The following is a 27,381-nucleotide window of genomic DNA, read 5'->3' on the forward strand; positions in this document are numbered from 1 at the left end:
CGGGTGATACAGCCTTGATCACTCTATCTCCTTGGCCTGATTTCTGGCCCACTCTCAAGGATGGGCCATTGAAAAGCACTCTGGCACCAAATCCTTGCCAGCTGCTTCACAAACCCTTCCTGTTGGAAGAGCCATCAGCCATGCCCAGTGCCCATACGGCAGTCCTCCCTGATGGTCAAGGGCAGGGCACCTGGGCCCCCACTGTAAGAATGATGCTCTCCTGGAGCCCATCTAAGGAGTTGCCACCTGTCCTCTCCTAGTCTCCCCCAGCTGGCTTCCAGTTAGACTCAGGAATTGGGATCTATTTGATGCCTGGGACACCAATACCAAAGCTACATTCTGGGGACCTCCAGCAGCTGCTCCTTACTTAACCCTGGCAGTGTTCTGAGAAACCTGCTCTCCAAAATCTGGTGCAAGATCCTCACAGCCTAAGGTCAGGCACCCCTGGAAGGCCCCTTCCTGCACTCTAATGCAGACCCATCTCCCTCCTCCTCGACAGCTGGCTTCCCAGCAAACACTTGTCAGAAGTGCACCCACCACCTCTGGGAAGGGCGCCCTGCCTCAATGGTGGCTTCATCAGCGCCCATGGAGGTCTCCTAGTGCTTTGGAATCAGGCATGCATTCTGACAAAGGAGCAGCTTGAAGTTAAGACCCTCAGCCACTACCTGCAACGCTCGCTTCCTAGCTGATTCTTATTTTTGCAAGGAGAGCCCACTGAGGACGGACAGAGCCTTGTAAAATGCCTGCTGGACAGCCAACACTTCACCTTCGGGGAAGGGGCAAAGGGAGCATCCTGACCTCCACCTCTGTGGGTGCACAAAATGGGCCCGGCGCACGCTGGTGCCACTCTCGCGGCCAAGCCTCGGGCTGACACCATGCAGCACACGGCGCTACCCACAATGCACCGGCCCTCCTCTGTGTACTCTGCTTCAGCATCTGGGCCCTTCTTGCTGCAAATGTGCCAGATGCCCCACCCTGGACTTTGCCAGGAACATTGTTATCCAGGTAGCCTGGGCTCCCTCCCGTCCCTTCCTCCTGTAGGCTTTCCATCAGGTGACCCCTTTGCAGGGAAGCCTCCTGACACACTGTCCTGGGCCGCACGCAGCCCCTCCTGCCACATCCTAGGACTCTTTCCTGAGTTGGCTTCCTCTTGAGCATCTATAACTGATATGTTTCAATTATTTATCTTGTTTAACGTGGTCTCCCTCACTAAAAGGCAAGCACCACATCAAATGGGACTTTTTGTCTGTTTGATACCGTGTTATGTTGACAGTATCTAAAACATGCCTGCCAGATGCTTGGTTTGCTGTATGAAGGAAACAAGGACCAGCTGCCTGAATGAATGCGTCAAAGAATGAATGAATGCACAGTGAATTACAGGCTCCAAAGAGCTATGGTGGCCCAGCTACCCCACTGCCAGCCCAGGGACTAGGTCCCCAACCTAGGAAGAACGTGGGCTATTTCTCAGGGAGGGCGGCCTGTTCAGCAGGAAGCTCAGGCCAGTTAACAAAGGGGCTGCCGGAGGTGTGGGGCCAACGCCACCCGCCACCCAGGCCGCTAATGAATCTCTTCCCATTGATTTCTGAGTGGCCTTTGATGGGAGGGATGCAAAGGCAGCTCGAATGTCTGTGCCTCAGCAGTCCTGGGGTTTTATTGCTTCTCCCAGGACACAGCTCTGACAGGGGGCTTCCGGATGGCCCCAGGGTTGGACTGACATAAGCTCCCTGCAGTTGGAAATGCAATTTCCCTTCCTGCTAGAGCTGTCTGTCTGCTGCACACCTCGCTGTCTGGGCTGGAGCTGCCTGATCCCACTTCTGATGCTCCCTGGGCAAAGGTTCCCCAGGCTGCCAGGAGGTCACCACCCATCTTGGAGAGAACAGAGGTGAGGCTCATGTAGGGAAAAATTTGAGGCCACATGCACAACCAACCATCCTGACCCAGGTGCCCCTAAACCTCCCTGGCCTATTGTTCTCTGACGTTTTTTAGGATAGAGCCCCTGCTTGCCCTTTTTGAATTGGCAGCTCATTTTGACATTTCAAATGAGGCAACTGAGGCTCAGAGAGGAGGTGAGAGCGCAGTCACACAGCAAATTAGTGGTAGAGCTGGGATAAGAACCCAGTACTCCTGGCTTGTTCTAGAAGCACAAACTGTCTGTGCCCTTGCCCACTGTAGTGCTGATGGTGTATTCTCCAAACAGTAAAGTGCTTGACAGATATGAGGGCTTTCTCTTCTAAAGAACTCTCGTGCATCAATCGCCTCTGTCACATGGGGGGGATTCATGGCTTCCACCTGACTCTTCCTCTACTCACAGGGAGGTTGTGGGGGGCAGACCTCTGACCCTTCAGCTCCTCCTTTCTTGATCCATGGTGGGAGTCACATACATCATCTTTTAAATGTGGGCTTNGGGGCAGGCTAGGGGTATCCAGATTAAACCTCGGTTTAAAGGATTTTCGGAATGGGCTAGGGGGCGGGGAAGGTCGGCAGCCTGGCCCCTTAAAACCCTAGCACTGGGGCCCTTGTCACCCTTGGGATTCCCCGAGTTCAGGGCCCAGGGCAGGGTGAATGTGCGCACGTACTCTCAGGCTCCCCGACTTCGGGGAGTTCCTGTGCGTAGGAGCTGGTGGCAGGAGGGAAACCGGGGGCGGCTCTGCGCGCGGCCCCGCCCCGCTCTGGGAGCTGCCTTCCTGACATTGCATCCTGTGGTGACCGCGGCCTCTTCCTTCCAGCCAGTCTGTCGTAAGGCCTCCAGCCTTTCAGCTCCAGCTTGCCCATTTCTCTTGCCCGCAGACACCGCTGGAAGCACACTCCCTCAGTCGGTTCCTTAGGGGTCGGAGCCCCTCCCTCTTTTGCCAGCACCTCCCACCTCCATCACGCCCTAGCAGGAACCTATTTTATAACCCCCTTATCCCAGTCCCGCCCACTCGCCAGGGAAAGTTGTTTGAGTGGTTACCTAAGTGCCCCGAACAATTAGGAAGGTAAGCGAGGGCCCCATCATTCGACCCCACAGAAAGGTTGCCGGGACCACCTTTAAAATTTCTGTAGTGGGCTGTGAATTGCTGTCCTTGCATTGGGAACCGACCCGGTTTGCGTCCTTTTAGGTTGCTTCCCCTGTTCTTTCCTCCTTTTCAACCTGAGCAGCTGATTTGCCTTAAACCTTCCTGTCTGTCCTGCTGCCCGCCCTAGAAGTGGCTGAGACAAATCACTTATCTAGAAATTATGTTCTTGCTCCTTGTTTGACATAAATCGTTAGCAGGCGCTAATCCCACCCACTGCCACTTGAAATATCACTTTCGGAATGGCATTTGGAAATGCAGTTGTCATGGGCTTTCCCTCTGAGGAGCTGGTTAAATGAATTAATTCATACTTCATAACTTGCTGGCTTTTGGACAAGAAGTAGCTTCCTGCTAGAGATTAATTGGCATCCCCTTCCTGCTGGGCCAACCCCAGGGCAGCCAAAGGAGGGACTTCCCTCCAGTTTGCACAAATTCTGGGCCCTGCTCAGTTCATCTCCTCTGGGGTTATAAAAGCTTCTTTGGGACAGTCATTAACTTACTGAGACATTCATTAGAGCCCTGCCCCTCCAAGCAGCCCCACAGGATTTGGGACCCCAAGAGGCCAGGTAAAGACTCTTCCATCTTTGCTACTGCAAGTCTCCCAGACCTCTGATTCACTCCAAAGCATGCTGCTCAGCCTAGAAAAGGACAGGACATGACACTTTGTGTTGAGAGCCACAGCCGAGTAGGGATGGCGCCTAGCATTTTGCCAGAAGGAGTGGTTGAGAGGTGACGCCAGCGAGCCATTAAGATGATGAAAATTAAGTTAAACTGTGTATAATTGCTGTGACTGGATGATGCTGGATTGAAACAGGCTGTGTATTCAGTTGTATATAGACCCCTGCTGTCCGACAATAGGGCGGCTCCTGCTGCCTCAACGCCCGCTACTTTTGAGTTCCCGTGGAGTTCTCGAGGAGCCAGGGGGGAGAGCTGAGAGAGTTCCCGGGAAGTGCGCGGGCAATGCCGGTGGAGTTCGGCAATGAAGTAGTTCCTGTTTGAACCTACAAGTGCCTCGTGGAGGCTCGGTTCTTTTGTGCCCAGCCAGACTGCCGCAACTTTGGCCTACATTTCAGAAGAAAACACTGCAAGAAGCCTCTAAGACCTGGTTTCTAATGTTAATCTGGTTCTAACACAATGCCAGTGCTTGCTTCTCAGTTATGTAAAATCAAATAACCAGAATACCACCAACAACTTCGTCTGCCCTCCCAGAAGTTCTGGAAAATGACCATTCCTCACAATTTTAACCTGATTCTTAGTGCCTTCTGAACCATCAAAGGGGACTTCTAAATTATTCTTAAGAGACCTCACATATGTTGGTATTCTACATTCTTAATTCAGAAAGAGCTCTTATAGGTTGAACCAGAATTCAGACTGGAACTGAGCAAATTTGCATCTGAGTTACAGAGACCTGGTGGCACCACCTGGAAAACTTCAATAAAGACATCCCGCTGGCTCATCTTCCTGCCTCACCTTAGAGTTCTCCCAGGAACCCAACTTGGGAGAAGCCCAGGAGAACCTACCACAGTTTTAGATTCCTCCCTGGTAAACCACCCCCCCTTCCCCCCCCCTCACATAAATACTCTCTTCACTAACAGATTTACATAATTAGAAGAACAAATTGTTTTTAAGCATCCATTCAGCAGCCTTCACTGGAGGCCTCCAGCCCCAAACTGGCCCTTTTCACATGCTAATTTCAGAGCCAGCTCCCCTGCTACTCAAGCCCCCATCTGGCCCACTTGGTTAGCAAGCTCTTTTGAGTACTGCGCGACTGGAGTCTACAGAAATAAGGTAGTCAGAAGGGTTTCTCCCTACTGGTTCCAAGTTCCAACTCCACTTTTCCAACTTCCAAAGATTTGCTCTGAAGCCTGGGGCCCAGAGCAGCCCGCTCCACCCCCAGGCAGTGCCTTGATAAGGATCTACAGCAAAGAGAACTCAGACAAAGGCTCTCTCGGCCTCGACTGGCAGGCACTCCTGAAGCTCTCAGAGTGACCTCGGCAAGGGGGGCCTGGCCCCGGGGGGATGACTTGGGAGGGAGAAGAAAGGAAGAAGAAAGGACGAGCTGCAGTCCTGTGCTACGACTCCTTGATGAATGCCCGCCAGCGCTCAGCGCTCGGGAGGCCTGACGTGGGATCAATAGCGGGTGGCTTTTCTTGGGGGTTTTGAACTCCTCCTGCCATGGGCCCTGGTGAGGAGGAGCCACCAATAAATCATAGCTCTGCAATTGGAAAGTGTCCTCCAGAGAGAGGACGCTTCAACGGCTAGGGAAGCCTGTCGTACAGAATCCACCTCTGCAGGACCAGCTGCGCCCTGGGAGTGGGGAAGGGATGGCTCCGGTCAAGCATGGCAGCTCAGACCTGGGGCCTTCTCCAGGGCTCTCCAGTTCAGTGACAGAATAGGCTTTCTGGATCCTGTCCCAGCTCAGGTCAGTAAGGAGAAAAGGAGTCATGCCACCTACCTGGGATGTAGGTCATTTGGGGGTCAAAAGTGGCTCCAGGTGGAGTCACCTTCTATATAAAGCTTTGTGTTGAGGAGGCTTAGGGGCCATGAGGCCACTGGAAGAAAGGAAGGAAGGACCTGCTATACAAAAGCCAAGCTCGCTGTAAAGAGGGCAAACAATGAACCCAGAGGTGGCTTTCTGGACACTGGGTTCTGAGCCATAGAGCTGCACTTTTTTCAGACCGTTGTGGATATAGTGGGTCTGAGCATGAATCCTGATAACTGGGGAGATGTCGCCTAGAGTTCTCAGAGGGAGGGTGGGATCCAAAGGGAGTCCCCAGGTAGGTAGCCAGGTGAGTATGACAGTCATGAGCTCAGGCCCTGGGAGCTGCCTGTGCTGACCATTTTTGCATACCTGTCCTTCTCCAAGGCACATGGAAGAGGTCACGGGGCAGAACACAAAAGTGCAGAACTGGCTAGAACACTGGGTACACAGCTACGCGGCCCACAGAAGGCTCAAATGCAGCACTGGCATGGGTCAACTCAGTGCCTCGATCTCAGAGACCTCTCTTGGGGCTTCTATTCACTTCTGAGGGCTCGGGTGCAAAGCCTACATCTCTCAAGATCACTGTTCCCTCCACCTGCTCTCCCTGGTCCTTTGCCCTGACAAACCTCCTCCAGTCTGCTTTTACAGTCTTGAAGGTGGGAGGCATGAGTGACATTCAGCTCCTGGCCAATGTGGGCATCCCCACCAGGCCCCAGAACCCAGCCCACACTTGGGGATCCAGATTGGGGGCCCGTGCTGGATCTGGCTTCTGTCCTGTACTAATGCAGAGCTCGTGGCTGTAGAGTGCCTGTTGGCTGCCAGGCTCAGGTGCTTCCCAAGCACTAGCACACAGGATCCTCCCCAGCAGCACTGTCTGGCCTGAGGTGATTACTATTTAAATTGTACAGAAGGTGATATTGAGACACAAGAAAGCTTTAGATGACTTTTGATGAAGGATTTAAATTACTCTGCAACTTGGTTGCAAAGCCTGCACTGAAAACATACTATATTCCCAAAGTGGGACTCTTAAGATCTGGAAAAGGACAGTGCCCATTCAGCCAGTTACCTCCATGGTGAGAACTCCTGTCCCCTGTTATTTATTCTCTCCAGCACACCGCATTACATCTACTGAAATAATATCTTACTTTGTTTCTCTTAAAAGTTCAGCATCTGTGCCTTGGTAAGCATCAATTTGACATTTTTTGTTGCTGGGGCTCTACCTGAGGAGGGACGAGACATGGTGCAGAATGAGACCTCTACACCTTCCAACCTCCTATCACTGAGCCCTGCTCCCCTTCCGGGATTCAACTCCACAGAAGGCTATATCCCAGATCTGGGCTACATTGTCAGAACTCTGTGTCTGGCTTCTGCCCAAATCCTATAATCATTTCATTTTGAAAACAACACCAGTCTCTACTACGCCACACCTCTACTCAGCATGTCAGAGAAAGCCCTACAATTTCAAGGTTATTGGAGATCCAGGAAAACCTCCTGTTGGGCTGAAGTTGCTGAGGAGTGGTGAGGAGGGGACTTATAAACCAAAAGGTCCTTCAGGTGACTTCAGCCTTGGGGAGCTGCCTGCCCTCTATCTGCACAGCTGGGGAGGTGCCAGGCCCATGCTGTATGCTACTGGGACACCTGAGCTGGATGCCTTATGGGCAGGGAAGCTGGCAGGCAGGGTTGGAGCTTTCCCCAGGGCCAGAGTGAGGAATTGGCTATGCTTCTTGGCTAACTGAGGGCCTATGGAGGGAAGGGATGTGCCTGGGTTTGGAGGCTGAGGCTCAGGAAATAAGTAGTAACTAGCTAGTGGCCATGGACAAGCCAAATAGGCTCTCTACCATCCCCCCATTCCCTGCCTTTGCAAAATAAGGGTGACCTAGAGAAGGACCAAAGGAGAAAACATTGATAAGTCAAGGTAAGTTGACAAGCCACCACATTAAAAGTAAACTGTGTGCCCCCCAGAAGTGTTGAAGTCCTAGCTCCAGGACCTGGGAATAGGACCTTATTTAGAAATGGGGCCTTTGCAGATGATCAGGTTAAGATGGTCATTAGGGTGGGCCCTAATCCTATATCACAGTGTCAGAAAGGGGAAATCTGCACACAGAGTCAGATAGACAAGCACACCTGGAGAACAAGCACCCCGTGAAGACTCGAGTAGCTACGTCACCACAGCCACTGAACTGCCAGAAGCTGGGAGGGAGGCCAGAGTGGAGCCTGGTAGCGCTTCAGAGGGAGCATGGCCCTGCCAACACCAAGATCTCTGCCTTCTGGTCTCCAGAACTGTGAGCCCGTCAATGTCTGTTTGTTTGGGGGACTTTGCTGTAGCAGCCCTAGCAAACCCACACGCACGGTCCTTTTGAAACTAAGCCACAACACATCAGTCCTCCAAATGCTCCTGGACAGTCAGTGTAAAAACGCTGCATGACCAGTATCATGTCATCTCTGTGACCTTATTGCATTCCAGTCCTCCTCTGTGTACTCTGCTTCAGCATCTGGGCCCTTCTTGCTGCAAATGTGCCAGATGCCCCACCCTGGACTTTGCCAGGAACATTGTTATCCAGGTAGCCTGGGCTCCCTCCCGTCCCTTCCTCCTGTAGGCTTTCCATCAGGTGACCCCTTTGCAGGGAAGCCTCCTGACACACTGTCCTGGGCCGCACGCAGCCCCTCCTGCCACATCCTAGGACTCTTTCCTGAGTTGGCTTCCTCTTGAGCATCTATAACTGATATGTTTCAATTATTTATCTTGTTTAACGTGGTCTCCCTCACTAAAAGGCAAGCACCACATCAAATGGGACTTTTTGTCTGTTTGATACCGTGTTATGTTGACAGTATCTAAAACATGCCTGCCAGATGCTTGGTTTGCTGTATGAAGGAAACAAGGACCAGCTGCCTGAATGAATGCGTCAAAGAATGAATGAATGCACAGTGAATTACAGGCTCCAAAGAGCTATGGTGGCCCAGCTACCCCACTGCCAGCCCAGGGACTAGGTCCCCAACCTAGGAAGAACGTGGGCTATTTCTCAGGGAGGGCGGCCTGTTCAGCAGGAAGCTCAGGCCAGTTAACAAAGGGGCTGCCGGAGGTGTGGGGCCAACGCCACCCGCCACCCAGGCCGCTAATGAATCTCTTCCCATTGATTTCTGAGTGGCCTTTGATGGGAGGGATGCAAAGGCAGCTCGAATGTCTGTGCCTCAGCAGTCCTGGGGTTTTATTGCTTCTCCCAGGACACAGCTCTGACAGGGGGCTTCCGGATGGCCCCAGGGTTGGACTGACATAAGCTCCCTGCAGTTGGAAATGCAATTTCCCTTCCTGCTAGAGCTGTCTGTCTGCTGCACACCTCGCTGTCTGGGCTGGAGCTGCCTGATCCCACTTCTGATGCTCCCTGGGCAAAGGTTCCCCAGGCTGCCAGGAGGTCACCACCCATCTTGGAGAGAACAGAGGTGAGGCTCATGTAGGGAAAAATTTGAGGCCACATGCACAACCAACCATCCTGACCCAGGTGCCCCTAAACCTCCCTGGCCTATTGTTCTCTGACGTTTTTTAGGATAGAGCCCCTGCTTGCCCTTTTTGAATTGGCAGCTCATTTTGACATTTCAAATGAGGCAACTGAGGCTCAGAGAGGAGGTGAGAGCGCAGTCACACAGCAAATTAGTGGTAGAGCTGGGATAAGAACCCAGTACTCCTGGCTTGTTCTAGAAGCACAAACTGTCTGTGCCCTTGCCCACTGTAGTGCTGATGGTGTATTCTCCAAACAGTAAAGTGCTTGACAGATATGAGGGCTTTCTCTTCTAAAGAACTCTCGTGCATCAATCGCCTCTGTCACATGGGGGGGATTCATGGCTTCCACCTGACTCTTCCTCTACTCACAGGGAGGTTGTGGGGGGCAGACCTCTGACCCTTCAGCTCCTCCTTTCTTGATCCATGGTGGGAGTCACATACATCATCTTTTAAATGTGGGCTTAAGTATGGCAGCATGTAAAAACATGGATGTGTAACCGATGTGATTCTGCAATCTGTATACGGGGTAAAAATGGGAGTTCATAACCCACTTGAATCAAATGTATGAAATATGATATGTCAAGAACTATGTAATGTTTTGAACAACTAATAAAAAAAAAGTGTGGGCTTAAAAGAAAAAAGACTCCCCACAGAAGGGATTCTTTTGGAAGACTTATGGCTTCAGAGGCTCTTGGTGCTTTGGGATGCTAGGTAGATGAGGTTGGGAACCAGGCCCTGGGGCTTCAGTGTCTTCTGGGCAGCAGTGTAGCTGCTTTATGAACTTCCCAAGCCTACAAAGGTCACCAGGTGTGCTTTATCACCTGGGGCCACTGTCCCTCCTTTCTCCTACAGCTGTCCAGGGAGAGGGGAGCTTCTCCTGGATGCCAGCGCCCTTCCAGCCCCTTGTTCTTGGCCCATGGCAGCCTAGGGGATCTGTTGGCTTCCTTCGCTCCCCAGTGTGGTCCCAGCTGTCCCCCACCTGTGGACATGAACAGACAGGCTATGTAGGAATGTCTGTCTGGAAAACATCCAAAGGTGGCCGCCAGGGCAGGGCAAGGAGGGGAGGCCTGATGTTGAAATCAGAATCTGCAGAGCTAAGATCAGCAGAGTAGCACATGCTTGGTGCAGCAAGCCAAGTACCTCACTGAGATGAAGGCTGCCTAGAGTTTGGGAGCTTGCTGTGTGAGCAAGTGTGGACCACTCTCCCTCTCTGAGGCCTGGTTTGCCCATCTAGATGCAGTACATCCCTTTATTGCTAGAGGCAGAAGCCTCCCTGGGCCTGGCCAGGTAGTCCCCAAGAAGTGTCACTATTATGACTAATGGATAGCCAGCAAATTATCGTCCATGGTGGTGGGATTTCAGCTTTATTTTCTTTATAATTTACTGTATTCCTTGATTGTCCAACAAATAGAATTATTTTTGTGGTGAGAAGAAGAACACCATAAAAACCACTACCATCTTGGAGTTAGATAAACCCAAAGTTAAGTTTTCTTTTTTCCCTGAAGGCTGCTAGGTACCATCTTCAGACCAGTAACAAGAAAGTCAAGCAGAGAGTGGTCTTGAGATCATGTGATGTTACCAACCAAGCTTCCAAGGCCCAGCCTGTGGGTGACCCAGGGCAGGACACCGTCAGTGGGCTTTGCTGGAGATTCATCATCCCTTTCTCCACTCATGACACACTTCCTCGCAGCAAGTTCTTGTCCCCACAACTGTGCCAACCTCCAAACTGTTACCTGCTGAGGATTTCTAAAAGGCAAACTTGTGACCACATCACTTCCTTCTCTAAAACCTTCCCTGGCTCCCTAGGGCTGTCAGGATCTGTTCAGGTCCAAGTTCCTCATATCAATGTGGTCCCTGCAAGAGTCATGCCTGGTCTCCACAAGGGCCCTGGCACTGCTCTCTGCTCTCAGCCGGGGCTGCTTGTGTCTGATGCCTCCAGCAAGTCCCTGGGAGGTGCATCTAAACCCTGGTTTGCCCAACTTTATGCTCCCCCGCAACGGCCATCTGCCAAAGTGTGGGGCAGCAGCCGTGCGTGCCAGCCTGAAACCAGATGGGGAAATGGCTACAAATCCAGGAGCAGCAGGGAAACTGAGTCCCCCTGCCCCACCTACTCACCAATCTCTGGGATTTTCCAGGGGGACATGAAGCCAGGACTGCTAATACATTCACAAGGGAGGGCAAGTCCCCTGCAAGCAGCTTAGACTGGGTTCTCTCTCTCTTTTTTTTTAGAAAGAGAGAATTTTTAATATTTATTTTTTAGTTATTGGCGGACACAACATCTTTGTTTGTATGTGGTGCTGAGGATTGAACCCGGGCCGCACGCATGCCAGGCGAGCGTGCTTGAGCCACATCCCCAGCCCTAGACTGGGTTCTCAAGGAGGCAAATATATCAATTCTTGGGGATCTTAGCCCTGGGGATGCTAATGGTCTGAATGTTTGTGTCCCTCCACAATTTATGTGTCAAAATCTAATCCTCAGTGTGATGGTATTAAGTTGAAGTCTCAAGGAGGTGATTCAGTCACAAGGGCTCCGCCCTCACAAACAGGACCAGTGTTCTTTTAAAGGGCGAGAACTTTTGTTCCTGTGGTGAGGATAAAGCAAGAAGGTGGGATCTACGAGGAACGGGCCCTCACCAGACATTGAATCTACAGGCACCTTAAACTTGCCTCCAGAGCTGTATAAAATTCTGTTGTTTATATATCACTCAGCCTAAGGTATTTTGTTATAACAGCTCAAATGGACTAAGACAGAGGCCAGGTGGCATCTCCTGTCCCCTGTCACAGTTTCCCCATCTGGGATGTAGGCCATGTCCCAGGCTGCATAGGGGGAAGGCTCAGCCCCGGGAACCACACCAGTGCTCCTGAAGGCTCCTCAGCAAGGGGAGGCTGTGCCCCTCTTGGGCCCCAGACAGACCTGGGAGTGTGGTGTGTAATTGAATTTGACCCAATTACCTAATTATGCTCACGAACAACCAGTGCTGACAGTCCCCAGTGTTGGGGTGGTTGGAAGCCAGGATCCAAGAGGCAGCCTCTGGTTCCCTAGGCTTTCAACGAACCAGCGCTGGGTGCCAGAACCTGCATCGCGCTTCCCTTCTTGGATGCTTGGAACCCCAGGGGCAAGTGGCACTGTTCCCATCCTACAGATGGGACAGGGTCAGAAGACGTAGGGAGGAGAGTGGAGCCCACCTGTATGGGGGCCTTTGAACACTTTCCTTTGCCAGCGGTGCCCTTCTCTGCCCTCCTTTCCGGGCAGATTGCTCTTTGGAGCCTCCCAGCAAGGGCTGTTTCTCAGCAAAGCCTTCCCTGAGCTCTTCTCCTTGAGGCCCCCCCACTGTCCTTCATAGAACCATCATGATGCTGACAAAGCCACTGTCAGAGGTCATTTCTTCCACGTCTGTCCTGCCTGTCAAGCTTCAAGTCCCTGGAGGGCGAGGATGATGGCCACCTAACTTATACTATGTCCAGGAGCCCAGCACAGAGCTGGGGGCATGGTGACACGATAAGTGCTTGCTGAATGGATGACTGAATGACCTCACATACCTCTAAATTCTAGATCTTTCTAGACAGTCGTGGGTTTCCAGGCTTTGGGATGGGTGCCTCATCTGCAAGAGGTATTGTACTGCAGGCTGTGCCGAGCATCCCCTCGGAGTCACAGGGGCTGGAGTGAGCCTACAGGCCAGACATGTCCACTTACTGACATCTGACCAGGAGGATGGAGACCCCTCTTGGTGAGGTCCTGAGCTGGAAGCTTCAGATAGTCAGAACTGTATGAGTCTGGGACCTGGCCCCACTGTCTTCCTCTGCTATGGTCAAATGTCAGAGTGAATGAACAGGCGGACAGAGGAATTTCAAGTTGGCCAGGTGAGGCAGAACAGGGACAGACAGATCCCTCAAGGAGGCAGCTGCCCTCTGGCCTGAGTCGTAAGCCACGCTGCTCCCGGGGTGCCCCTAGGCCTCCACACACCTGGGGGCCTCGTCAGGCCTTCCTCCTCCTTCTGGGAGGCGAGGTGGACTGGAGACCCAGGTGTGGTGTGCCTGGAGATGGACTTCCTGGATCTGCATTCTAGCCTGGCCACTTGCTAGCTGGTGGCCTTGAGGAAGTCATTAACCTCTCTGAGTCACAGTTTCTTTTCTGTTTTCTCGTTCTGAGAATTGAACCCAGGGGCGCTTTACCACTGAGCTACGTCCCCAACCATTTTTATTTTTCTCACTAAGTTGCTTAGGGGTCTTGCTAAGTTGCTGAGGCTGGCCTAGAACTTGGTGATCATTCTGCCTCAGCCTCCTGAGTCACCAGGATCACAAGAGTTTACTACTAAGACCAGTGAGTCCCAGCCTCTGCTTAAGACTTTTGTAATGATGCAGAAGAGGATGGATGCGAGCTCTTTTCCCCAGCATTTGGAACATGGTAAGGACTCAGTACAAGCTAACTGCTTGATTGAGTAGTAACAGTACAGGTTGACTATCCCTCACTGAAATCCTTGACATCAGAAGTGTTTCGGATTTCATTTTTTTTTTTTTTTGAGATCAAAATGAGATATCTTGGGGATGGGGACCAAGTTTAAACCAAAATTCTCTTGTGTTAGATATATCCAAATTATAGACATAACCTGGAGGTGACTTTTTTTTTTTTTTTTTTTGTGGTGCTGGGGATTGAACCCAGGGCCTTGTGCATGTGAGGCAAGCACTCTACCAACTGAGCTATATCTCCAGCCCACCTGGAGGGTGGTTTTATGCAATATTTTTAGGGCGCCTCGTTTTGACTATATCCTGCTACATGAGATCAGGTGTAGAATTTCCCCCTTAGAGCACCATGTCAGCCCTCAGAGTATGGGATTTTGGACTTCAGATTGGAGATGCCCACCCGGTAGGATAATAGTATTTAAAGCCACAGGTGGGTGGTAATCACAGCAATAGCAGCAGTCGAGATGGCAACTGTAGTAATTGAAAGTACTAGTGCTGGGGGCAGTAACTAAGTAACAGGAAGAGTACTAGTGATGAGTCCTTGACGGTGCCAGCCTGGCCTCTGCATGGAAGGGACACTAGGAAGACTGTGTCCCTCCTCTGTGCCAGTCTCTTCTCAGATAAAAGTAGATGATTGGGTCACCTGATCCTAAAAACTCCTCTAGTGCCAACATTCATGTCAGAGAGCAATTGTAAGAATAACGCAGCACTATTGCCCATACTTATTTACACCTAAGGTATGCCTCAGGATCTCCCAAAAGGCACTCCTCCTGCTGCCCTTTCCCTGCCCGCCATCTTCTTCCCCATTCGAGTCTCCTTCCTCCCACATGTGATTCTTTTTCTGTGTGGGGAGGGTGGTGTCTCAGCCCCTGGGGCAAACAGCTTTCCCCTACCTCATCCCATCTACTCCTCAACACAAATAACCCTGAGAGAGAGGTATCCCCATTTCTTGATGGCAACAGCTGAGGCTCAGAGAGGTCACGTCAGTTCCATAAAGCCACTCAGCACCAGGGTGGGTGTAGGACAGTGGAAGAGTGTGGGTTTAGCATGTGCAAGGGCCTGGGTTTGCTACTTGGCACCCAAAAATACATAAATAAAGCCACGTGGCTCAAAAGGAAGAGAGAAGGAGGCAAAGCCAGGACAGACTCTGTCTGGACTGACCTGCCTTCCGGCATCAGTCGGAGGCCCATCTGTCCTTGAGGATTGCTCAAGTGATAGAGGGTTGATGCCTTCACTGGCCACTGAGAGCCACCTTTCTGCCACACTGGGCTGGTCAGCACAGTGTCTTAAATAAGAGGTGGCCGACAACAAGTAAAAAGCACTTGCTTTCTTGCAGAATCCCAAGTCCTGGCAGTTCTGAGCATGGGTTGCCCATGGCCTCAGGTGGACCTCAGCACCATGGCTGTCCTGCTGAGGGGGCTGGGAGCTTTTGATTCCCCAGACCTGCTTCTTTCCTCCCGCTGAGGTGCCCCCTTTGTATCACCTGCCTGGCTGTGTGGACGTGCAAATCTGACACAGAGCTATGGCGGCCCTTCCCACCCAAGGCAGAGATGGGACCAGTTGAGCCTTGGCCCAACTGCAGCCCTACCGCCCTCAGAGGAGACCTGACCTTGGCCTTGGGGCCACCTTAATTTCCTGCACTTGTTCTCCAGAGGGCAGCGTCTCCTTCCATTTGGAGAAGACACAGAAGTTATTTGGAGAGCCAGACACAGAGGCCCCGTCCCCAGCGGTGGGTGTGAATCTCTCCCAAGGGGACCATCCAGGCTTCCACAGGCTTCCACACCATACAATCAAGAGCGTGGGCCTCCCCACCGCACTTCGCAGCCGCCTGGCTTCCCCGTGGAGCTCAAGGCGCAACCAATTTCCCGCCACCAGAGCAGGGGGAGGGCAAGTTCCCATTTCCTCTCTTCCCAGTTTGCACAGGCGTGTGCCCTGCTCACAGGCAGTCCCCTCGTCTCTCCGCAGACGCTTAATTAGAGGAAGTGATTCTAAACATCTGGGGCACACATCTGAGAGGGGCTCAAGACCACATGGGGCCGGGAGGAAATGGGGATATATGCAATTATGTCACTTCCTGAGTGGGGAGTGCTCAGGAGGGGGCAGAGCAAGCATTCTAGGGCTGGACCAGAGCCATGTGCCCCTTGGACAGTGGTCCCGGGGCCTAAAGCAAGAGGCTGGCAGTGGCTCTGTGGCTGAGCTGAGCTGTAGCCAGCAGGATCAGTGGTGCCTGAATCTGTGGTCCCGAGGGGGAAAGGAAGAGACAAAGGAAATAAGGAGAGCAGGAGCGGGAGAGAGGGACAGAGGAGGAAGGAGACGGAGTGAAAGAAAAGAGGAATGGGGGGGAAAGTGGGGGAGGGGACAGGAGTGGGGGTAGAGAACTGTTGGACTCAGAAAGAGGCCTCGGGCTTCCAGGAAATGGAGCCTCCCCCTGGCAACATACCACAAATGGCAGCAACCCCGACAGGGTAGGCTGACCCAGTTCTGATTTTTGATCCAGCCCTTCCCCAGCTGTGTGACTCTGAACATGCCACTGAACCTCTCTGAGTCTCAGTCTCTTCCTCTGGAAAAGGACAGGAACATTTCATTGTGAATTGTTGTAAAAGGGAGGGAAGGTGGCTGTCCCTGAACTGTCCTCCACTGCTCAGTCTAGGCTGGGAACTTCAGCTGGAAGTGGCTGGCCCAGGGGCTTCTGCATTCCTGCCTCTCAGCTTCTCCACCCTGTGATATGGGCCTGTTGACACTGTCTACCTCCTGAGCATGTCCCTGCCTGGTCTGGGTCTGCAAGTTCTTTGAGGGTGCAGAAAATCTCTAGGGTTACCTAATGTCAATCACACAGTTTGCACTTCATAGGTAACCAGGTGCTATGTGGCAGGGGTGAATTTAGTTTATCCTTTGCACCCAGTTTCTGCTGTTATTATAATTATGAGCTTGTATGAAAGGCAGACTCCTAATTTTTCCCCCCAGTAAATCCTGTTTCCTGCCAGAGACAATAGTGTCTCTTCATCTCAAACAGGTGAGACTGGGTCCTCTGGAATTCCCTGCAGGAGTCCAGCCCGGGGCAGTGCTTCCCACCTGGCCAGCCTCAACAAGCCAGGAAATGTTCCTAGGAAGAAAATGAAGCATCTGTTCACGACTCTTCAAGGAGAGCCACTGGACGGAGCTCCCAAGCTCTGGGCTCTGTATCTTTCTGGGCCCAGGAACAGCACTTGCAGCTGGCATGGCCAAGATGGCTCTGCTGCCTTCCAACCACCTGGCTGGCCACCACCCTGTCCCCAGTGAGGGGAATTACCATCTTGCAGAGCACCTTGCCAGGGTGACGCCATCCAGATTGTCTCTTGAGAGACAGCTGGGTTGCCATGGAAACAGAATCGCTGCTCCAGCCAAGAGACCTGAATTCTTGATCTGCTGGACCCCAACTTTAGAGAGGTGTAGTGATTTGCATAAAGTCACACAGTTAGTAGGTTTCAAAGCCTGGGCTGCCAAGCAGGACTTAATAAGTGATCAAAACTGTTGTGTGGGGAGCCCTGTGAGATGTCTGCTTGTGTGATGTACTTTGTATCCATCATTTTATGAGGCTGGAAGACAAAGCTGGGGTCACATATAACATGGAAGTGGCAGAGCTGAGTCAAAACCATGTCATTTGATCCTGAAGCTTGCCCTAGGCTACCTCTCAATTCTGGTTTCTGGCACTGGGCTCAACCTGTGCTGAGATCAACCCCATCCCAGAAGCTCCCTCGGCCTGATTTGAGAGCTGCTAAAAGAGTGGAGGTGAGCTAGATCAGGGGTCCTGCAGGCTGAGACCCAGAGATTCCAGGGCCTGGTCCCCTGGAGCACTTGCTCTTCTGCACGCTATGACCTGGCAGCTCATGCTGGGCAAGAGGGCAGGAGTCTGCTGGTCAGGGCCCTCTTCCCTGTCCTATATGTCAGATGGACCCTGGGGACAGGCGAGGGGCACACCCATGAGTAAGATAAAATTACTAGCACATATACAACAATTTCTAGACAACAGGCCCTGTGTAAGTGAACTCACTTAATGCCTATGATGTAGGCATTGGTAGGATCCCCTCTTAATAAATGAGGGTACCATGGCTCATAGAGGTTAGGTGACATTTCTAACCTGGTGAGTAGGGAGCTGGGTGGGATTCAGAGCAGGAAGGCTGCTCCACAGAACACATGTTTTAACTATTCCTCTTCTCTAGGAAATAGCTGAATGATTTCTGGAGAGAGTATTTGAAATTGGGGCCAAGCCAAGCTCTCTGTTCCTCTTCACCTGCAGGGCTGTGAGTGTCGAATGAGCTCAACGATGACGGGAAGGTGTTCAACCTACCCAGGGGGAGAAATCACTGTCACATACTCAACACAGCCACCTGCAAACAATTTAGGTGATCTTGACAGGTGTCATGAGTCATTATCATGTCTCTCCCAGGATTTCATGTTAACTTGTTCAGAGAGCAGGGTCAGCAGATGGCTTTGAGGTCAGATTGGTATGTAGTCACAACTCTGGCTCCTTTTAATAAGGTTGCTTTGGTCAAATGACTTCACCTTTCTAAACCTCAGTCTCCTCGCCTGGAAAACGGGGCAAACGCGAGTCGCAGGAGGTGAGATAAGTGAGTTATACTCGCTGATCACATGTTTGCTGTTGTCCTGACTAAAAGGGGATATAGATCAGATTTGTTCCTAATCCAGATGTGCTTCTCTGACTTGCCCCAGCCATGTCAGTCTAAATAGGCAAGACTGATAAAGACTGCACCGTTGTTAATTCCTGTCTGTCTAACCCAGAAGGTATTTACGAGGCAGTGGCTTGCAACATTTGCTAAGAAAGTTCCATAACCAACTTGCCTACGTCCTGCCAAGCCCCTGCTCCATTTCATTCTCACACCCTCGAATCCCCTGAAATCCCTCCTCTGGGGGCGAGGATGCTAAGCTCCATCTTAAAACCAAAGCTCTGGCTTCCTTAATCCTCTTACCTGGCTCTTTTCTCTGCAGAATTAATTGCTGCTGATGGCTTTATTAAGCCATAGCATCCTCAGGGCACCCTGGGGGAGTGCAGGGGGATTGTTTTGGCAGGACCTCTGTCCTGAATGTACCTTTGGATTGGGTGGCAGGAGGCAGATACGCAAAGACTCAGAAAGGCAAGACTTGTGCCTGCAGAGAGACAACTGTGGTGCCTTCAGGGTGATAACACTGTGGACTTGCATCTCCAGACAGTCTGTTTCAGTTATTTGGAGGCACCAGTGGGTCCCTGGCTACGGCAGGGATGTCCTAGCCAGAGCTTTGATTCCCATTTCGCTTCTGCTGAGACCACCTGACCAGCCCTCAGGGCCTCAGTTTCTTCCTTAAAATGGAAATGAGCCTGCTTTGGGGTTTCACAGAGCTGGACACTGACGGCAGGATTCCTGTCAGAATGGAGACATTTATTTCAAACCACAAGAGCAAGGCCTGTGTGTGTGTTGCATTTCTATGTGTCTGCAGGCCTCTGCTTAGAAAAGGGTGGACCTGGACCCGGAAGCTAATCATTCCTTGCCCTTCAAAGTCCTGCAGCCATGAAATGGTGCAGACGCCCTGAATGGAGGGAGAAATTGTTGGGGCACGGGCTCCCCATGCCCTAGCATTCTCCCTCGGGGTTGTCCTTTGACAAAGAGCATCCTCAGGTGTGGATGAGATGACGTGGTCCGTAGGATGATGAAGGTGCTCATGGATCCCAGTGAGAAAATCACTGCCTCATCAGCTGTCCTCCAACTTAGGGTGTTGTTACTCCTACTTTGAGCACGCTGCATTGTAACCCTTTCCTGAACTCTCTCATCTCCCCTTACAACTGGGAGAAAAGGGGCCCAGGCTCTAGCTGTCGAACAGATGAACAGACACCCGTAGCTCAACTCAGGCACAAGACATGGCTTCTACTGTCTTCATTTTGACAGCTTCTGAATGTGGCAAGGGAGACTGGCCCTCCGGTTACGGTGATAGAACGTCCTTTTACAATTTCCATGTGGAAGTTAAAATAAGTGAGTAAACTATGCACAATACGATCATAATCCGAGCTGATGGGAATCGGCTGAGGTGATGAGGGGAGTGTTCAGAGGACTGAAATGTGGACAGGCCTCGAGGCAGGTGCCTTGTCCACCACCCTCTGCTCACTGTACTCCATGACCCTGCCCGGGCATTGTCTGTCCTCACACAGAGCTGTGTGAATGCTGGAAGGTTCCTTCACCTACCCCAAGCACCATCAACCAATAATGGCCAAGGCATGGTGGATAAATACCTCCTCTCCCAGAGGCTCAGGTGGTAGGGGAACATTCTCCTTTGTCCTGGCAGGACTGAGTCCCAGGTATCCCCTCCCAGCAACTTAGTTGCCAATCCCACTCTTCCTTAACTTCCTCTCCTTCCTGTCTCACCTCCTCCACTTCTCTATCAGCGTTTTCCGGAATTCTCCTAAAGAAGTGTCAAGCCCCGGAAGCTTCATCTCAGGGTCTGCATCCGGGGAAACCAATCTCAGAAATGTGACATTCTGTGGGAATCTTCCAGCAGCTTGGCCTCATGAATCCCCCCACCCCTCCACTTCCAGACCCCCTTGTCCCAACCAGGAGGCTGGGTGGTGGCGTGGATTCGGAGCAGGACCGTTTTGAGAAGGGTCCACCTGTTAGGGTCCCTGGCTCTCAGATGCCCTGTCCCCACCAGAGATGCCCCCACTCCAAAGCCTGGAAATTCCATGTCCACTGGCTGGACCTCAGGCAGCACTGTCCTCGCACACCGGGGCAGGGGTGGGAGTGGCAACCATGAGCTAATCTGGCAGATGTGAGGGAGGCAGGAAGGGTGGCCTCTGGACAAGCTGAGGCCTGACTCCTGGGGCTCTCAGGGAACTCGAGAGAGCTGTGCCTGAGAAACTGCTGAGCCAGCCAGGAGACAGGGCTCTCCAGTCTCACCCACCCCTGCCAACTGCAACCGAGCTCTGAAGAAAGCCACAATGACTCTCACTGCTCCAGAATACCTGTCCCCTGCAGAAAACGTGGGAAATAGAAGTGTCACATGCACACCCTTATCTAGATAGATCTATTATTTATAAGTTGACATTTCGGATACCCCCTTCTGTTTTCTGTGCCTAGATGCACTCATGTTTTGTTTCTGTACCTGGCTGCGATCATACCCCGTAGACCATTTTGTTACTGTTCTAAGACGTTAATAATATGACTACGTTCTAAGCATTTTCCCACAGGTCTTATTTTGAATGGCCATGGAAATCCTCAGCCCTCTGTCATTTCTGGGGTGGCTCTGCCCTTCCTCACTGTGCACCCCAGGGACCTTTCAGTAGTTATCTCCCCAATTTCTTGGCTTGGGAGGACTCTGTTCACAAAGCTCCTCCTGCTGTCCCTCTTCTCCAAGAGGTCACTCTGATCCCAGGCTCATCCCTCTGGGAACGAGGGGAGGGGAAAGGCCAAGGCTACTGCCCCAAGACAGACTGCCCAGTCATAGTCCCTCAGAAGTTGGGTAGCTCCCTGAGCAACAGTCCTGGCCCTCCTGGAAGCAAATCCTACTTCCGGTAGCAGGAGCCTTGTATGCTGGGTCTGTCTTTCCCCTCCCAGAGCCTCAGTTTCCCCCTCTATAAATGGGTGTGCCGGTAAGAGTCCCAGACTCCCCTACAGTGTGGACAGCAGGGGCAAGGACATGAGCAGGTTTTCTCCATGGCACAGATCTGGCCCCCAGTGCCCATGGGCCTGGTGATGAAGTCCAGAGCCCTTTCCAGGGGACCTGACTCAGGGGTAGAGATGGCCCAGCAGGAGGAAGGAAGCCATGTCCCTCTCCTACATTCCAGCTCTGCTGAGCTCAGATGTGGGGGTGGGGGTAGTGTCCAGGAGGAAGTCTGTCCTTGGCCTTGGAAGGGTGCCCCAGCCTGCTGGGCAGCCTGTGTTTCAAGGGCATGGCCTCGCCTTACCTGCTGTCTCTGGGGGAGCCAGCAGAGTTAACAAATCCCCTGCAATTTTCACCCACCAATCCCGCCTGCTCGCTGGGCGGCTGTGAGCCGTTTTTCACGGAGAGCTGCACACAGCTTTGTCTTAGAGAGACAGCTCTGGCAGGGTGTCCCTGAATGAGGCCATTTGTCCTCCGTGGTGAAGGGAAGGCGGCTGCATGGAGAGGGCAGAGGCAGAGAAGGGTGGAGAGAGGCTAAGAGGGAGTGTAAAGGTGGAGATAGGAGTCAGGCCATCGAGAGTCACAAGAAATGTCCCCACCACCACAGGGGTCTGAGAGTCCCCTATTTGGCAAGGTGGGAGCCAGAAGGCTTGGTTTCAAAGACAGCCAGAAACCGCAGTGACCTCCTGGCTCAAGGGGTCCTGAGTAGAAGACACGGGAACCACCGGGCTGGCCTCTGATGACAGAGTCCAAGCCCAACCTCTATAAACGGCAGGACACTCACTCGAGTGCCACTAGGGTCAGGGCCTGTCTCTCAGCCTGCACAAGCCTCTCCCAAGCCCCTCCTAAGTAGACTGCAGGCCACAGAGAGGGGCGAGGCAGGGGACCCCACATTCTTGATTCTTCATCTCCAGGGCCAGCTGGGGCCCAGAGCATGTCTCAGTCTACCTCCTGTGACCTGTGACATGCCCCATGACGGTTTGCTCCTCTGGGGAGCTTGCCAAGGAGACCCGACCAAGCAGACGTATAGGGACTCAAGCTAGCAGCCTACTTCGCCTGGGTGCCACTCCTGCTCCCAGGGCTGGGATTGTGTGGGTGTGCTTAGAACAGAGGTCAGACACACATGTCACAGGGCCAGGCTGGTCTTCAAATGCACTGGGGTAAGACAAGAGGGAGGAGGGGGGCTGGGCACAGCACTGCTCCAGGGGGTATTACCCTACCCTAACCTAGTCACTCTAGTGAATGCGATCTCGATTCAAAGGAAGTCAGACATTTACACAACAGGGCCCTCTCTTAAAGAGCATTTATGGGCAATTGATAATCACTTTCTAAAACTACTGAGCAGTCTGACCCAGGTATCTGCAGGTTACATCCAGCCCAGGAAGGCCCATCGGCACTCTGACAAACATTCTCCGCCTGTCCCTAAGGAAGGTTGGCCTCCTCCTCATGATTTCAGGGACTGCCCCTTGCTGCCCTGACCACTCTCCACTCTCCTGAGTTCTATGTCCCTTCTCCAAATGCCCAATGGTGCTTCTCAAGACGGCCCTGGGATGCCCCTGCCTCCCACAGCGCTGTCTACATGTTGACTTTACCAACAGCCCAGGCGACACTCACAGCCGTCACACCTCAGGGAAACAGGAAGGGCACTAGGACAGGCAGTGGGCCCCCCAGGCCCCCTGGGCTTCCCTGTGACTTGGGGCGGGTCCTCCCCTCTCTGATCCCTGGACTTTCTACCTTCAGGCTCTGACATTTCCTGTTCCATTACTTCAACACACGCTGGCTGCTCAGTGGGGTCAGCTGAGGTGACACAGATTTATTCAAGCATGGACAGGAGCTGAGGCATGAGGGCTCCCGGGGACTTTGGACATGGCGACTGCCTGGTGTTCTCACCCACGTAGCCAGCGTGGACCGATGGGCGTGATGAGGCTGACATTTCAGCGCTGCCTGCCAAGTCGCTGAGGGCTGGCACGCGGGGCGGGTGGGGGCAGGGTGGGTGCATTAGGGAGGAGGTGGAGGCGGGGCGGGGGCAGGTGACCTTCTGCTCTAGGTGTGTGTGGGGAAGCAGCTGCCCCAGGAGTCTCTGATGAGGAGGATCCTGGCCCTGTGCGCGCCTGCGCTCCTGTTCCCGTGTGAGCAGAGGCTAAAGGCTGCACCAGAACAAAGGGCTGGGGGCTGGGTACCAGGGCCCCACGTGCAGACGCCCGCCTTGGCTGCTGCAGTGTCTGCGGCTCCCGGCGCCGGCTCCTCTCTCTCTCTCTCTCTTTCTCTCTCTCACACACACACACACACACACACATGCATGCACGCACACACACGTGGCACACGTTGCAGCAGTGCTGCCCCCCAGGCCCAGCTCCTGCTCCACAGCCCCAGACGGATGCCCAGCCCCGGCTCACCGCCAGCCCTCCTGACAAAGCTCCTCTCCTGTGCCGCATGAGCTCATCCTGCTCCTTGGCCCAGCCCGGCTCCTGACCAGACAGACAGGGATGGGGCCGGAGGAGGGGAAGGGGAGGCACCCACCCAGGCGGCCGTGCACACACACAGCACAAAAACAATTGTGCACATCAGGCACACACACACAGCACACAGGGACACGTGCAGACTCTCACACATCAGACACAGCCAAATGCACAGGCATGCACGCGCACACACAGCCGCGTACCTCACACATGCGCCACACAGAGATGTGTGCATATGCACATAGTCACAGACACACCACACAGGGGACAAGTCTGAGACCTAGAGAAAATCCAGAAAGAAAGCAATGGGAAGCTAGACATGGAAGGGAGAGATAGACAGACAGACAGCAGACAGGGTTAGGGAGAGAGGGTTGGGAAAGCTGCACAGTGATCAGACAGAGCAGGAGCCCAGACAGACACAGACACCGGAGGGAGGAGAAGCAGCTGGCTGGCTACAGAGGCTTTGGGGACAGAGAGCTCTGGAACTGCAGAGGCCACCTGGGAGAGGTCTGAGAGGGACACACACACACCAGGGGCAGGGTACTACAGGGCATGCACCTACCCCAGAGGCCAGGGGAGCCCCAGGAGAGGCAGCCTTGCCAGGCAGTGAGGGCCAGTTAGGAGGAAGCCAAGCTGGGAGAGATGGAGGTCAGGAAGTGGCACTCACTAGGTACTCATGTGGTCAGGTATTGGGGGGTCCCTCTCTCCTGCCACATTAGAGAGCTTGCTGAGTGCTCAGAGACAGCTGAGCGTGTGTGTGCCCTCTCTGCAGACCAGGGCACAGCTCCCAGGTGCGGAGGGTGGCCAAGGAGGGGCCAGCACCAAGTTGCCCTTTAAACTTGGGATCTCTGTTCTGCTCCCTGTGGCCTCTGCTTGTCTTATGTCCCAGCCTGTCCCCAGCAGATCCTGCATTCCGTGAATGAAACCAGCAGTTGAGGCCCACTCAGATGACCCCCTGCGCTTCCAGGCAGGGGGATGACCCAGACTTCACTGCCTGGGAATGGTGGTGGGTCATGGCTGTCAGCACGACAAGGGTTGGACTCCTATGGAGGGAATTCAAGTGACAGCCAAGCCACAGGCATGCTGTGCCTCAGAGTTCCCAGTGGCAGAATGGGTGTCCGAGAACTCATCTGGGGGTCCTGGGACACATCATGTGACTCAACGGGCACAATATATGAGAAGGGGCTCTGTGACCTGCCAAGAGCTATGCACAGCTGGAGTTGCAGGTAAAGGACAGAAGGATTCCCTGTTTCAGGAGAAGTGATGCTGGAAACGCCACTTGAGGAGCATGGGGTCTGGCCAGAGAGCCCTGCACATGTGACGTCTCATCCGAGGGGAATGGCTTCCCCGATCCTGGGACAGGAAGCAGAAGTCTCCTAATGGAGAACCCTGACCAGCCCTAGAGTCAACTGTGATTGAACAGGCAACAGCCCTCAGCCCAGAGTCAGCTGGAGTTCAAGTTCCAGCTCTATCATTTATGAGATGTGTGACTCCAGGCAAGTCACAGGGCCTCTCTGAGCTTCAGTATCCTCATCCATCAATGAAGATGTCTTGCAAAGCTGAGAATTGTGGCGAACCACAGGAGAATACTCTGCACGTGCCAATAAGGCCAGGGCTTAGGAGAGCCCCCTCCTCTGCCAAGGAAGGGGAGCACAGGGGCCTGAGCCACTCCTCCTCCACGGGGCCACAGCTGAGACTTCTGGGGCAGCCCAGTCTTCTGTTCTCCTTACCTCTCTGGCTATGCATCCTTTGTCTTGATTTGGGCCCCCTTCCCCGCCCTCCCTTTTGTGTGTGTGTGTGTGGGGGGGGGGCAGGGGGGCCTCACACATTCTTGGCAAGTTCTCTACCACTGAGCTCCAGCTCCAGCTGGTTTTGCCCCTTGAATCTCCCTTTCTCTTCCCTTCACTCCACTCTTGTCTTCCTTTCCAGCACCCCAAACTCACCAGTGACCTGCCAGCTGACCAGCACCCCCACTCCTCTGTGCAATTTATTCTTTGGTAGCAGAATAAGTTTTTACAAAATGAGAATTTAACCGTGTTCCCATTCCTTTAGGACAAAGACCACGACCTTCAAGACGGGCCCTGCGAGTTCAGCTGCTGCCTTCACCAGCCTCACCCTTGCCACATGTCCCCCGACTCGGGGTTCCAGAACCACTACCATTATCTTAGTCTGACACAAAGCCATGCTCCCTCCTCACTCGGAGCCTTTGCACAGGATGCCCCCTCACCTACGAAAGACTGTGCCCTCCTTTTCTTTATCCACTCAACTCTTTCTTAACTTTCCAAAGCATCCCCTGATCCCATGGTGGTCTGTGCCCCCAACGCTGCCACATCATCTGATGATTCTGCTTCACAGCACTTAACACAGCTTGACTTACACACAAGCATGCGTGCGCGTGCGCTGGCGTGCGCGCGCACACACGCTCCTGTAATCATTTGATCAATAAGCTTTTTCTTCCTGTAGGCCAGGAGCCAGGAAGCTACTGGCTGTCACTCGTTTTTATAAATAAAGCTTTATTGGAACTAGCCATACACATTCCTTTATATATCATCTATGACTGCTTTTGTAGCCCACAAGGCCTAAAATAGACACCATCTGGTCCTTTATGGAAAAAGTTTGCAGAGCCCTACCCCAGACTGTCAGTTCCTGCAGGCAGGACCCTGTCTGGTTCCCCTGGTGACCTCAGTCCCGGTCCGTATCTGCACAGAACAGGCGCATGAGAGACGCGTTTCTTAAGATGCAATTTTTCCCTCGTCTAAATTGTGTTGACTTATTATTAAAACTGCAGATCCCGACAGGAATAGACATTCCCTGTGAGATTCCAAGACTGTTTTCTGGCAAGTGGTTCTGTGCACAGCAATATCCCAGCTCAGGCTGGCGGAGAAGGGGTTTCAGAGCAGCTATTGGCTCATGAGACCTTCACACAAGGTTTTCTAAGTGAAGCACACCCACGTTTGGGGACTGTAAGTGTTTGCAGAGGGGAGTGTAAACCGCATTCAAGACACTATGGATGAGCAGATTTATGGAAACCCGTTGTGAGACTTCCTCTAAGCATTTTCTTGAAGGCTACTTCCAAACACACACCAAAGAACTGACTGGTGAGTCTAATGAAATTGTCTGCTTTATTGTCATGCAGAAGACACTCGATTGCCCCCCCCCCACCCCGCCCCTTCAACTACTGGCTCTGAATCAATAAAGAATGTTAACACTCAGACACTGTGCCAGACACTTTATATATTTCTAGAATTTACCATGACCCCTGCAAGGCAGGTCTCATCATTCCTGCCTTCCTGAGGCTATAAACTGAGGCCCAGAGACTAACACTCAGCATGTGACAGCTAGGAGGCCACAGGTTTGTCTGCTGTAAAGGTTGCTGGGTACCTGCTGTCTAAGCCAGGTTATGAGGATGATGGTAACTGTAAAACTCTATCTTGGCTTTTTTTTTTTTAAAGACAGGTCTCACTTTGTTGCCAAGGCTGACCCCAAACTCTGGGCCGTAGTGATCCTCCTGTCTCGGCCTCCTGAGTATCTGGGACTATAGCGGCACCCAAGCATCCATGCTAAAACTGCATTGTTAATGTGCGTAAGTCCCCCATAGACAGACAACTTCTGTGGCCCTTATGAAAGATGGGGTCAGGAAGCTCGATGCAATGACAGAGCTGGAGAATAATCTGCTGGGCAGGCTTTTAGGAACACTGGATATATTGATTCATTTTGTTTTGATTTTCAAGAAATGAGTTTTTTTAATGCAGTGGAGTGTAAAGGTTTAGCACACTGACTCTGGAGTATAGGCCTGGACTTTAATCCC

At 52.7% G+C, this 27,381-nt stretch overlaps 1 protein-coding gene across 3 annotated transcripts in view; it reads right to left on the reverse strand.

Moving 5' to 3' along the window:
- The window catches only part of Zmiz1 (zinc finger MIZ-type containing 1), a 199,552-nt gene that overhangs the window by 64,030 nt on the left and 108,141 nt on the right, over positions 1-27,381 (reverse strand). The gene's annotated exons all lie outside the window — the stretch shown is intronic.

Source organism: Marmota marmota, unplaced genomic scaffold, assembly GCF_001458135.2.
Source record: "Marmota marmota marmota unplaced genomic scaffold, marMar, whole genome shotgun sequence".
In the NCBI taxonomy this organism is placed as follows: domain Eukaryota; kingdom Metazoa; phylum Chordata; class Mammalia; order Rodentia; family Sciuridae; genus Marmota; species Marmota marmota.